Here is a 13,805-nt window from a genome sequence, read left to right as displayed (position 1 = left end):
ACATATCATTTTCGTTTTCTTTTTGATTCGTTTTGAGGTTGGGCCACATTCGCATGTCGAATATCTTCCAAATAGAGTACTTCCTTCATTTATAGGAGAACAAAAAATAAAGAATAGGCGTTTGGACATAATTTTGTTGAAGTTTGAAAAAAAAAAAGAGTATTTTAAAAAGGGTATTTAGAAGTTAAAATTGTGCTTGAATGTCGATTTTACTAGAAAAAAAGGTTGAAATTTTGTGAGCGAAGATCATTATTTCATACTACTCAATTTTTCAAACTTCAAATTATCTATTTTAAGTTTGAAGTTGAAATATTAATGGACTAAGTGTACAACAAATACTTATTTCTCATAATCTTCAAATATTATTTCATATATTTGAAATTAGAGTGTTACCTTCTTGTTCAATTTATATTTTTATCCTTATCCACATCATAGAAATCAAAATTTCGCCTTTCATATTTCACAGAAATGACTCTAATTAGGATATCCTATTTGTACACTCCTCTCAATTTCTTTCTTTCTTTCTTTCTTTCTTCTCGTTCTCCTTTACTTTTTTGGTATTATATCTGATATCTCTATTTTGCTTAAGGATATACACAACCGTAGATATCAGGACAAAATTTGAGGTCAATTAAGTGCATGTATTTTCTACTATGGATTCTCTACGTCATTAATTGTTGACTGAAGCTTAAAGGATGAAGTAAACCAAAGCTCTCCAGCCAAATTATACGCCCAAGTCATATTCATTCAAACTTGAAAAGGCCAGGGGGGCGGGGTTAATTAGAAGAACTAAAAGAGATAGAATTTACAAAGGGAAAAAATAAAGGAGGAAAAAAAAGGTCTTGAAACGCTCTTGCGAAGTCTAAATTTCTCATATCTGGATGTGCTAAAAACAAATCAAATTTTCCCTTTCATTCATATAATATAATATAATAGTCACTACCATATTCCATAATCGTCCACACTCAACTTACTATTTCCAGAATTACTATAAGCAGCAGAAGGAGAAGTACCACTCTCTTGATCTTGCTGTAATTTGTCCTTTGATCTCTCAGTCTGATCTTCATAATTAGAATAGTATCCATAATTCCTAGAGCCCTCCCCTACTAAATTACTTCCAAAAAATTCAGTCTGAACGTCATCAGTTGATGGTCCGAAACTTAGGTTAATTGGACCCTTTTGATTCTTGAATATTGGAGAAGTATGATCACATCCAGTGTATTGTTGCACCGCTGCTCGAAAATTCGTGATGCTTGTGTTGACAAGAGTTGTAGGGGTTTTCTTGGAAGCTCGACTCCGCCTTCGAATCGGTTTCCCTTTGCTGGTTTTAGGACTCAACTCGTGAATATCATCATTTCCAGCAATTTGTGAAGAATTTTCAGGACTTAAAGTACTGGAATATTGATGTTGATCAATAGTGTTTTGAGTAGTGCTTGTGGTTATGATAGTGGAATCAGAGAAACACTGATCATAAGGATTTGCTATACCAAAATCAGTTTGTTGGTAATATGGCATTCCAATATCCATCCATTGATTAGTAGGTGAAGTTGGGATAGTGTTATCCATGTGGTTAGGTTAAGTGTTTGAGTTGCATGCATTATAATAGGAAGCCAAATGTTTTGGCAATTGTTATGAGATTTATATATCGGATATCTTAGTCAAAATGATACATTTTTGGCTTTGATCTTTCCTTTGCAATTTACGTTTAGACAATGACGTTCATTTTTGACCATTCAAATTTTGACCTTCTACCCTTCCCTCCAAGTTGGAGACTCCAACCAAGAAATTTTATTGGTATAGAGTGTAGTTTCTACTTGTAATCAATTGGATCGTTGAGTAAAGATGTGGTACTACCTTTATACATGAAGTAAGTTTATATAAATGACAACTTAAATTTTTTACACTATCAATATATTTTTATTCGTTGTAGTAATTTACTAATTTTTTTATATGCTACCAATCTCACGTTTTATGAACGATTACATATATTTATCTATTAAGTATACCGTTATTGTATAGAAGTTAAATTACTCCTAGCTATATACATGTACAATCAAAAGAATTTACTTTTCTTTTTGTTGAGAAACTTTAGGTGGGAATACGATTGGAGTTAGGAAGTGCATGTAGCTTCGAGGAAACAGCGCGCATGTTACATGACAAAGAGAGAAAATAAAAAGCTTGGAAAGATCGATGAATCATATCTAGGAAAATCTAATTAGCATGTTATTTTAATGTTTCTTCTTCTTCAAACAAAATCGCCAAATTAATTAATATATTTACAAAGTACAAAGAATTAGTTGTCATATAATTGTTGCAATAACCTGCACGTGTTACTGCGCATGCATGAGGAGGTAGGTATTCCTTGTCTTTTTCAGCCGATTTTCTGATATATTTTATTATTTTAGTATTGAGAACTAACTATATAATTATGACCTCCTAAACGTGTAATTGACTCAAGTTAATAACTGCTCACTCTGTTACATATAGTTTGCCTTAGCATATAATGTATCCATATCCCTATTTAACCTAGTATATGAACATTGAAAAACGTTTAAAATTTGATGTTTAACTATAAGTAAATTACAGGGCAAAGATTAATTTTAGCTCGCGGCCGAAACTATTTACATTCGATAGCCACAAAAGTTATAGAAACTCTCTAAACTAATATTGTCGGGACCATGAAATATTATTATTTTGTAGAGGTATTATTTAATCGATTAATTTATTAATTTAAAGAGTATTTTCGAAATTCGATGAAGGTTAATTTTGATTACAACAAAATCATTATATCTTACTAATTTATGTATCATATTAATTGAATTAATATAAAAAATAAATACATTATACATAAAGTACAATGTATGATGTATGATTCATTATAATTTTTTTAATTAAATAATTCATTGCAATGTTCATTGTTTATTCATTGTAATTAATAAATCATTGTAATGTTTATTGTTTCTTAATAATCAAATATTATTCATTGTAGTTTTACTAAAAATATTCAATGTATGATGGTGAGAGAATAAACGATATAAGCAACATAGAAAATTTCTTCAAACCGTACCCAATAATGACTTCTCATCTAAAAGGTGTCACAAAATCAACAATGACAGATCAAATATGTAAAGCATTATGTGAGTACAAAAGAGATTATTCCACATGCACTCAAAAAGATTTGCAGTTGTGGCTTGACACTCAAACGATCAGCTGAGTTTCTTTCGGCTAACTTAGAAAAAATAAGGGATATCAAGCGGCACAAGTCAGCAAAATTTTCAGACATGGAGAAGGTTGTTTATGAGTGTGGTTTCTCCAATACCAAGACCGTGTGAATATAACCGAAGAGTTAATTTTGGAGAAGGCGAGAGATACAATAAAACTTTTATATCCTCAACAAGATTTTGAGCATAACTTTTCTCAAGGTTGGCTCGAGAAATTCAAGCTAAGACATGGTATCAAATCATTTTGTAGTTTCGGAGAGAGTGGATCGGTTGATATACAAGAGATGGAGACGAAATTGGAGAGTATAAGGAAAAAAATATACCAGTTCCCTATGAAAGATGTTTTTGATATGGATGAAACTAATTTATTTTATATGTTACAAGCTGATCATTCTCTTGATACGAAATAACCTGAAGGAAGAAAGAAGGACAAAGAAAGTCTCACAGTTGTTATTTGTTGCAATAAGGATAGATCTGAAAAAATTCCTTTATGGATTATTGAAAAATATGCAAAGTCATGTTGCTTCAAGAATGTCAACATGAATAGCTTGAATTTTCACTATCGTGCAAACAAAAGAGCATGGATGATTAGTGTGCTTTTTGGTGAATATATTAGTTGGTTTTACCACTACATGCATGGTAGACGAATTTTGCTTGTGGTAGATAATTATCCAGCACATCCAAAAAATATTTAAGGACTACAAAATATTGAATTGCTTTTCTTGCCACCCAACATGACATAAAAAATTCAACCATGTGATGCTGGGATAATTAGAGCTTTCAAGATGCATTATCGCAGTAGATTTCACATAGGATATTAGAAGGCTATGAGCTGGGAAAAACTGATCTAGGAAAGATGAATGTTTTGGATGCTATCAATCTTGCGATCGAGGCTTGGACGACAAATGTTCAGCAAGATACAATAGCAAATTATTTTCGACACTACAAAATTCGTTTGAGGGATGAAGCCTCAAGGAATTTAAATGAACCCACTTGTGAAAACGACATTCATGAACTTGAGGTCATTATTAATGATATCAGTTACCGTAATAAAATGAATGTCAATAGCCTGTTGGATTACCCGGTTGAAAGTGATACATGTTTAGAGGTCCAGAGCTTAGAAGAAATTATGGATACCATTGGAGAAAATAATGTTGAAGACGATACAATACCTTTGGAACCAGTTACGCGTAAGGAAGCACTTATCGCGTCTAGAACGATTCAAGGCAGAAGATATAATAATACTTGAAATGACTGAGAATTTAAACAACGAAAAGTCTCAGAAAAATAACAGCACAACAAATAAAGGTAAACAACAGGGGGCGCTCCCGAGGTATCGCCTCGTAACCCAAATGTAAATGCTCAACAGGGGGATCTCCCGAGGTACCGCCTTGTAGTCCCAAAAGTAAATATGCACGATAGATGGATCTCTCGAGGTACCGCCTCGTAGTCTCAAAGTAAATATGCAAGACATGGAGATCTCCCGAGGTATCGCCTCGTAGTCCCAAAATAAATATGCAAGACAGGGGGATATCCCGAGGTACCGCCTCGTAGTACCAAAGTAAATATGTAAGATATGGGGATCTCCCGTAGTACCGCCTCGTAGTCCCAAAATAAATATGCAAGAAAAGGGGATCTCCCGAGGTATCGTCTCGTAGTCCCAAAGTAAATATGCAACTCATAAATTATGGAACCACTAATTTGCGGCAAGGAATCCTACAGTTAAAGACCGAATACAATAATCAAGGAAACATGTAATTTAACAAGTATATTGCACGAATATCAAGAAAGGTTAAGGCACGTAGACATGCAATACTAGGCTAAACATAACAACTACACATGCTAAGGAAACTCAGTTAAGGAATTCAAAGAAATCTAGTCAGCAAGAACCGAAATTTCCATAATTATTCCGTATACGCACTCGTCACCTCGCATACACGACGCTCACATATCACAAATTTGTTACAACAGTACCAAATCCTAAGAGAATTTTCCCCACACAAGGTTAGAAAAGTCACTTACCTCAAATCTCGCTCAATCAATCGATAAGGATTCCTTTCCCTTAATTTTTCGACTTCGAAAGGCCCAAATCTAGCCAATAGAAATTACATAACATGAATACAACTACAAGATACTAATTTAAATCATAAATCTACGACTTTAGCAAAGAATCGAAAAATTACCCCAAAATGTCGACCCAGGCCCACGCCTTAGAATCGGGTAAAAGTCACAAAATACGAACACCCATTCAATATCAAGTTCACTCATATGAAAATTACTCAAATCCGATATAAAATTCTCAATCAAAATCTCAAAAATCGGCCTAGGGATTTTTCCACCCCTTTTTCAAAATTTCACAACCCAAATCCTTAATTAAAGGAAGAATAAATGATATCTTAGTAGAAATTAATCAAAAATAAGTCAAGAATCCTTACCCAAATATTTTCTCTGAAAAACCCTTGAAATTTTGCATCAATCCGAGCTCTCTAGGTTCACAAATGGAGAATGAAATAAAACCCTCAGAATTGGCCCTTTTCTGCCCAGCGAAATCGCTTCTGCGAACTCATAGCCGCATCTGCGGCTCCGCACCTGGGGAATTTCCATCGCATGTGTGGTTCTAACTTAGTCCAGGAACGTCCGCATCTGCGGGCCCAAATGCGCATCTGCGCTTCCTTTTCTGCGGCCAAGGAACGCTTCTACGCACGCACTCCTGCGATCAATAGTCCTCCCAAGCCTTTCCGCTTCTGCGCTCAACCGTTCGTAGAAGCGACTCCGTTTCTGCGGTCTTCACGTCACACCTGCGACCACTGGCCATTTTCCCTAGCCCCGCATCTGCGGTCAATCTTGCGAAAGTGGGATTACACCAGAATTGGTGCCTTTAGCCATTCTTACAAATCCAAATTTGATCTGTTAACTATCTAGAATCCACCCGAGGTCCCCGGAACCTCAACCAAATTTACCAACAAGTCCTAAAATATCATACGGACTTAGTCGAGCCTTCAGATCACATCAAACAACAATACAAAATACGAATTGCACATCGATTCAAGCCTATTGAATTTTAAAACTTCAAACTTCTACATCCGACGCCGAATCCTATCAAATCAAGTTTGATTGGCCTCAAATTTTGCACACAAGTCGTAATTGACATTACAGACCTATTTCAACTTTCGGAACCGGAATCCGACCCCGATATCAAAAAGTCCACTCCCTGTCCAACTTTCCAAAATTTAACCAATTTTCCAACTTGCGCCAATTGATGCTAAAATGACCTACGAACCTCCAATTCAACATCCGAACACGCTCCTAAGACCAAAATCGCCCTACAGAGCTATTGGAACCGTCAAAACTCTATTCCGGAGTCGTCTTCACACAATTCAAACTATGGTCGATTGCTACGACTTAAACTTTTATTTTAGGGACTATGTGTCCCATTACACTCCGAAATCATAAACAAATCCTCTCGGCAAGTCTCATAACCACAAAAGAAAGTAGAGGGAGAAATAAATAGGGGTTCAGGGCGAATACTCTCAAAATGACCAGCCGGGTCATTACATTCTCCCCCTCTTAAAATAAACGTTCGTTCTCGAACGAGTTTAGAGACATACCTGAAGTGGTAAAAAGATGAGGATAACGGCTGCGCATATCCTGTTCGGTCTCCCAAGTTGTCTCCTTGACCGGATGACCCCTCCACTGAACCTTCACAGATGCGATGTTCTTTGACCTCAACTTTCGAACCTGCCTATCCAAAATGGCCACCGGCTCCTCAACATAGGATAGATCCTTGTCCAACTGGACTGAGCAGAAGTCTAATATATGAGACGGATCATCGTGATACTTCCGAAGCATGAAAACATAAAATACTGGATGAACTGCAGAGAGACTATGTGGGAGTGCAAGTCTGTAAGCCACCTCTCCAACCCTCTCAAAAATCTTAAAAGGCCCGATATACCTAAGACTCAACTTTCCCTTCTTTCCGAACATCATAACACCTTTCATGGGAAAAATCCGGAGCAAGACCCGCTCCCAACCATGAGTGCAACATCGTGAACCTTCCGATCTGCATAACTCTTCTGCCTGGACTGGGTTGTACGAAGTCTATCCTGAATCAATTCAACTTTTTCTAAGGCATCCTGAACCAAGTCTGTACCCAATAGCCTAGCCTCGCCTGGCTCGAACTAACCTACTGGAGACCGGCACCATCTACCATACAAAGCCTCATACGGTGCCATCTGAATGCTCGACTGATAACTGTTATTGTAGGCAAACTCCGCAAGTGGAAAGAACTGGTCCCAAGCACCCCCAAAATCCATCAATCACACACGAAGCATATCCTCAAATATCTGAATAGTGCGCTCGGAATGCCCGTCCGTCTGAGGGTAAAATATTGTACTCAACTCCACACGAGTACCCAACTCACATTGTACGGTTCTCTAGAACCGTGATGTAAACTGCGTACCCCAGTCATAGATGATAGATACCGGTACGCCATGAAGCCTGACAATCTCGCAAATGTAAACCTGAGCTAGCTGCTCTGAAGAATAAGTAGTGACCATTGGAATGAAATGATGTGACTTGGTCAATCTATCCACAATCACCCAAACTGCATCGAACTTCCTCTGAGTCCGCAAGAGCCCAACAACGAAATCCATGGTGATCCGCTCCCATTTCCACTCTGGAATCTCTAACTTCTGAAGCAATCCACCTTGTCGCTGATGCTCATACTTCACCTGCTTACAATTTAGGTAATGAGCTACATATTCCACTATGTCCTTCTTTATCCGCCTCTACCAATAGTGCTGCCTCAAATCCTGATACATCTTCGCGGCACCTGGATGAATTGAGTACCGCAAGCTGTGAGCCTCCTGGAGAATCAACTAATGCAAACCATCTATATTTGGCACACATAACCTACCCTGCATTCGTAATACACCGTCATCTCCAATAGTGACATCCTTGGCATCACCATGATGAACTGTGTCCTTAAGGATAAGCAGATGGGGGTCATCATACTGACACTCTCTCGTACGATCATAAAGAGAAGATTGAGAAACCACACAAGCCAAAACTCTGCTCGGCTCGGAAATATCCAATCTGACAAACTGGTTGACCAAGGCCTGAACAACCAAGGCTAAAGGCCTCTCTGCTACTGGTAGGTATGCTAAACTGCTCAAACTCCCCGCCTTGCGACTCAAGGCATCGACCACCACATTGGCCTTCCCGAAATGATAGAGAATGGTGATGTCATAATCCTTAAGCAACTCCAACCATCTTCGATGCCGCAAGTTAAGATCCTTCTATTTAAACAGATGTTGTAGACTCCGGTGATCGGTGAAAACCTCACAAGGAATACCATACAAATTGTGCCGCCAGATCTTCAAGGCATGAACAATAGCTGCTAACTCAAGGTTGTGGACATGATAGTTCTTCTCATGCACCTTCAACTGTCTAGACGCGTAGGCAATCACCCTACCATCCTGCATCAACATCGCGTCAAGACCAATGCGCGACGCATTATAATACACCGTATAGGACCCCGAACCAGTAGGACACACTAACATTGGGGTTGTAGTCAAAGCAGTCTTGAGCTTTTGAAAGATCTCCTCACAATCCCCGGTCCACCTGAACGGAGCACCCTTCTGGGTCAATCTGGTCATAGGTGCTGCAATAGACGGGAAACCCTCTACAAATTAACGGTAATACCCCACCAAGCCAAGAAAACTCCGGATCTCTATAGCTGAGGATGGTCTGGGCCAACTCTGCACTGATTCAATCTTCTTCGGGTCTAGTTTGATTGCCTCAATCGATACTACGTGACCCAAAAATGCCACTGAATCTAGCCAGAACTCTCACTTCAAAAATTTTGCATACAACTTCTTTTCTCTCAAGGTCTGAAGCACAGTCCTAAGGTGTTGCTCATGATCCTACCGACTCCGGGGGAATACACCAGAATGTCGTCAATAAACACAATGATGAAGGAGTCAAGATAGGGCTGAAATAAACTGTTCTTCAAGTGCATGAATGATGCTGGGGCTTTGGGTAGCCCTAAAGACATCACAAGGAACTCGTAATGACCATACCGAGTCCTGAAAGCAGTCTTCGGGATATCTGGCTCCCGAATCTTCAACTGATGATAGCCTAAATGCAAGTCGATCTTAGAGAACACTCTGGCACCCTGAATCTGATCAAATATGTCATCAATACGAGGTAATGGATACTTGTTCTTCACTGTAACCTTGTTCAACTGGCGATAATCGATACACATTCCCATAGAACCATACTTCTTCTTCACAAACAAGACAAGATAACCCCAAGGTGACACACTGGGTCGAATGAAACCTTTATCAAGAAATTCTTGCAACTGCTCCTTTAATTCTTTTAACTCTGTTAGGGCCATACTATAACGACCCGACTTGTCATTTTGAGAATTAATATTCAGTTCAGCGACTTAAGGTCCCGAATAACTTCGTAATATGTATTATGACCCGCGCGTATTGTCGAGTTTGATTTTCGGAAGATTCGAAATTTAATTGAAAGAACAATTCTTATTTTTGAAGCTTAAATGAAAAGAGTTGACCGGAGTTTGACTTTTGAGCAAACGATTCGAGAATGGGATTTTGATGGTGTCAACAGCTTCGTATGGTAATTTCAGACTTAGGCGTATGTCCGAATTTGGATTTGGATGTCCGTAGGACAATTCGACGCATTTTGGCGAAAGTTGGAAAATAGACGATTTTTAGAAAGTTTGACCGAGAGTCGACTTTATTGATATCAGGGTTGAAATTCGATTTCGGAAATTGGAACAGGTCCATTATGTCATTTATGACTCGTGTGCAAAATTTGGGGTCATTTCGGATTGATTTGATATGTTTCAGCATCGAATGTAGAATTTGGATATTTCTAGAATGTTTCGACATCGTTTCTTCAAGCATAAGTAGTATCAAATTAAGCAAATGAGCTCAAAATTCAGTTTTGATTAAAGCATTAGACCCGTATTGAAATTACTGAGCCATAGCAAAATGAATCGTCAAATTCGGACATCGTATGAGAGAGTTATGCCCATTTCCGGGCCAAATAGAAAGGATTTCCCATCGCCAACGCCTAGTGTAGCGTGGGGCGCTAGTCCTAGCACTGGGAATTTTGAGGTTCTGGAAACTGGGTCACAGGTAGCTCCCCACGCTACCTCTGGCGCTCGAAATATTAATTACTCACTTCAGGGTTCATTTTTCCCCTTTCCTCTTGGCCGAATTTTGGGGGTTTCCTCCACTCTCTCAAGATCTCCAACTCCCCCCATCTTCAAGGTGAGTAATACCTACTAATTTGGTGTTTCATTCCATCAATTCCACCCTAAAACAAACTCAATCCTCCATGAAATCCTTAGATCTTCAAAAAATTTCCTCATTTATGATTGGGATTTGTGGAGCTCAGTTCTTGGGCGATTTTGAGGATTTCTTCACGATTTCGACTGGGGTAAGTGTTCTACATCTGAAAGTGATTATATTTCATAAATTCATGGTTATATTCATCGTTTAATTCGAGTTTTAATGGAGAAAATTGGAATTTTTGTAAAACTCCTCAAAAAATGGAAATGTAAGATTTGGAGGACGATTTGTTATTAGAATTCGATAAAATTGGTATAGTTGAACTTGTATTGGAATAGGTATTCGGATTTTGTGAAAATTCTATCAGGTTCCGAGAGGCAGGCCCCGCATTCACTTTTGGTTGACTTTTTAATGTAAAATTTTAAGCTGACGTTATATATCCAAAATTATTTCTGATGAATTTTAATGAAGTTATACAATTAATTTGGATAGATTTGAGTTGTCCGGAGGTCAATTCAAGCAAGAAGGATATTTTGGAATATCGACCTAACTTCAAAGAGGTAAATATCTTGCATAACCTTGTATGGGAGAATTTCTCCTTAGGCATTGAGTCGTATGTGTCATTTGTTATAATGTAAAAGCCGTGTACACGAGGTGATGAGTTCGTACTCGTACTTATATGTGTAAATTTTATTGGTTTAAAGTCGTGGGCATTCATAAGTATTAAATTAGAAATTTGTTGGCACTTATTAAATCCTTATTTGTCATGCCTCGTTCCTTGTCTGTCGAATTTGTTTCATGTGATAAGTTGGTGTGATTGCTACTTTAATTTTTATGCGAATTCCGTGTGCTTATTGAGTTGACATTTCCTAGAAATAATTACATTATGGCTTTTCCATCTGCAAATAATTAATTAAATAAGTTTAAATTTAGACGTTAATATATTTATCAAAATTTAGATTAAAGAAGGCGTTGTACAATGTTGAGTTACCTTTCTATCATTTTTGTTGTTTTTGAGAATTTATATACGTTGTGTGGAGCTTGGGCTATTTGCCATGAAATTAATCGGTTTCGTTGTATCTTTGGAAATGGTTATGGCCTATGGGTAATTTGTGATATGAATTGTTGCATATTTACTTTGGGACGATGAGGCATTACTTCGGCAGATCCCCTGCTTGCATATTTACTTTGGACTACGAGGTGGTACCTCGGGAGATCCCCTTGCTTGCATATTTACTTTGGGATTACGAGGCGGTACCTCGGAAGATCCCCTGTTACATATTTACTTTTGGTACTACGAGGCGGTACCTCGGGAGATCCCCCTGTTGAGCATTTAATTTGGGTTTACGAGGCGATATTTCGGGAGCGCCCCTATTGTTTTCCTCTATTTGTTGTGCTATTACTTTTCTGTAAATTTCTCGCCGTTCACTTCTCAGTCATTTCATTAAATTATTATGTCTTCTCCCTTGTGAATTGTTTGTACGGTTGTGATAGAAATATGGATACGAAGTGCCGTGGGATACTAAAGTGGGCTTAGGCCCGAAATTTTTAGGATTTTAAAGTGAGGTGTCAAGCGATGATTTTTCTTGAAAGAAATTATATTCGAAAGATTTCACTTGAAAGGAATTATATCCGAAGGATTTTACTTGAAAGAAATTATATTCGAAAGATATTTATTTGAAAGAGTTACATTCGAAAGGTTTTATTTAAAAGAATTATATTCGAAAGATATTTATTTGAAGGAATTATATTGGAGAATTTTATTTGAAAGAATTATATTGGAAAGATATTTATTTGAAAGAATTATATTGGAAGATATTTATTCGAAAGATTTATATTCGCAAGATGTTTATTTGGAGGAAGTATATTCGAGATACATTTAATTGAAAGGATTATATTCTAAAGATTTTTATTTGAAAAAAGAATTTATAGATACAAGATGTATATTTTGAAGGACTTGATTAATTGATTATACTTGCCTTCATTATTCGTTTGAGCAATATTTATGGTGTTTTTGATGTCTTGTTGTTTATGTCACTAGTTGATTATTGTTGCTATCACTGCTATCTGTTTCTATTATACTTTTGTATGCTATGTTGCATAGGTTATTAGACTAGTGAGTGTCTTGATTGTACCTCGTCACTACTCTTCCGAGGTTAGTCTTGATACTTACTGGGTACCGACTGTGATGTACTCATACTACACTTCTGCACATTTTTGTGCAAAGCAAGGTATTGGAGATATCAGACTCTGACAAAGTTAGTGTGTTGATCGCAAGGATTCAAGGTAGAGCTGCTCGGTCATCCCAGTCCCTTGGAGTCTTTCCATTTTATTTTATTGTCAACTCTTATTCGAACAGTATTCTATATTCGATCCTTGAGATCATTGCATGTATTCAGTTAGAGTTCGTGACTCAGTATTACCAGTCTTGGGAGGTTGTTTGAATATTTTCGATGTTGGTTTTGACACTTGTATTTAAGTTATATATTTCAAAAAAAGGGCTTGAATTGTTGTTATAATCGGCTTACCTAGTCTTAAAGACTAAGTGTCATCATGACGCCTGTGGTGAGATTTTGGGTCGTGACACATACGATAAGGTGGAATAGAAATGGGCTGAGTGCCCGGTAATAAATCAATGCCAAAGTCAATATCCCTGTCGGGCGGCATGCCTAGAAGATCCGTTGGGAATACATCTAAATAGTCCCTCACTACCGGAATAGACTCGACGGTAGGAGTGTCAACACTAACATTCCTCACATAGGCCAGATATGCATCACACCCATTCTCAACCATTCGATGAGCTTTAAGAAATGAGACACCCCTGCTAGGAACATGATCTAAGGTACCTCTCCACTCTAGCCACGGTAGACCTGGCATAGCCAACGTCACTGTCTTGGAATGACAATCAAGGATAGCGTGATAGGGCGACAACCAGTCCATGCATAAAATAACATCGAAATCCACCATACTGAGCAATAATAAATCGGCTCTGGTCTCAAAACCACTAAGAAAAATCAAACAAGACTGATGCACACAGTCAACAATAATAGAATCACCCACGGGTGTAGATACATAAATAGGTGAACTCAGAGAATCACAGGATACACCAAAATACGGGATAAAATAATATGACACATAGGAATAAGTAGATCCTAGATCAAATAAGACAGATGCATCTCTATGACAGACCAGAACAATACATGTGATAACAAAATCTGATGCAACTGCCTCTGTCCTAGCCGGAAGGGCATAATATCTGGCC

Source organism: Nicotiana tabacum, chromosome 17 (assembly GCF_000715075.1).
Source record: "Nicotiana tabacum cultivar K326 chromosome 17, ASM71507v2, whole genome shotgun sequence".
Taxonomy (NCBI): Eukaryota; Viridiplantae; Streptophyta; class Magnoliopsida; order Solanales; family Solanaceae; genus Nicotiana; species Nicotiana tabacum.
The sequence above is the reverse complement of the archived record's forward strand: the minus strand, read 5'-3'. Positions refer to the sequence as shown.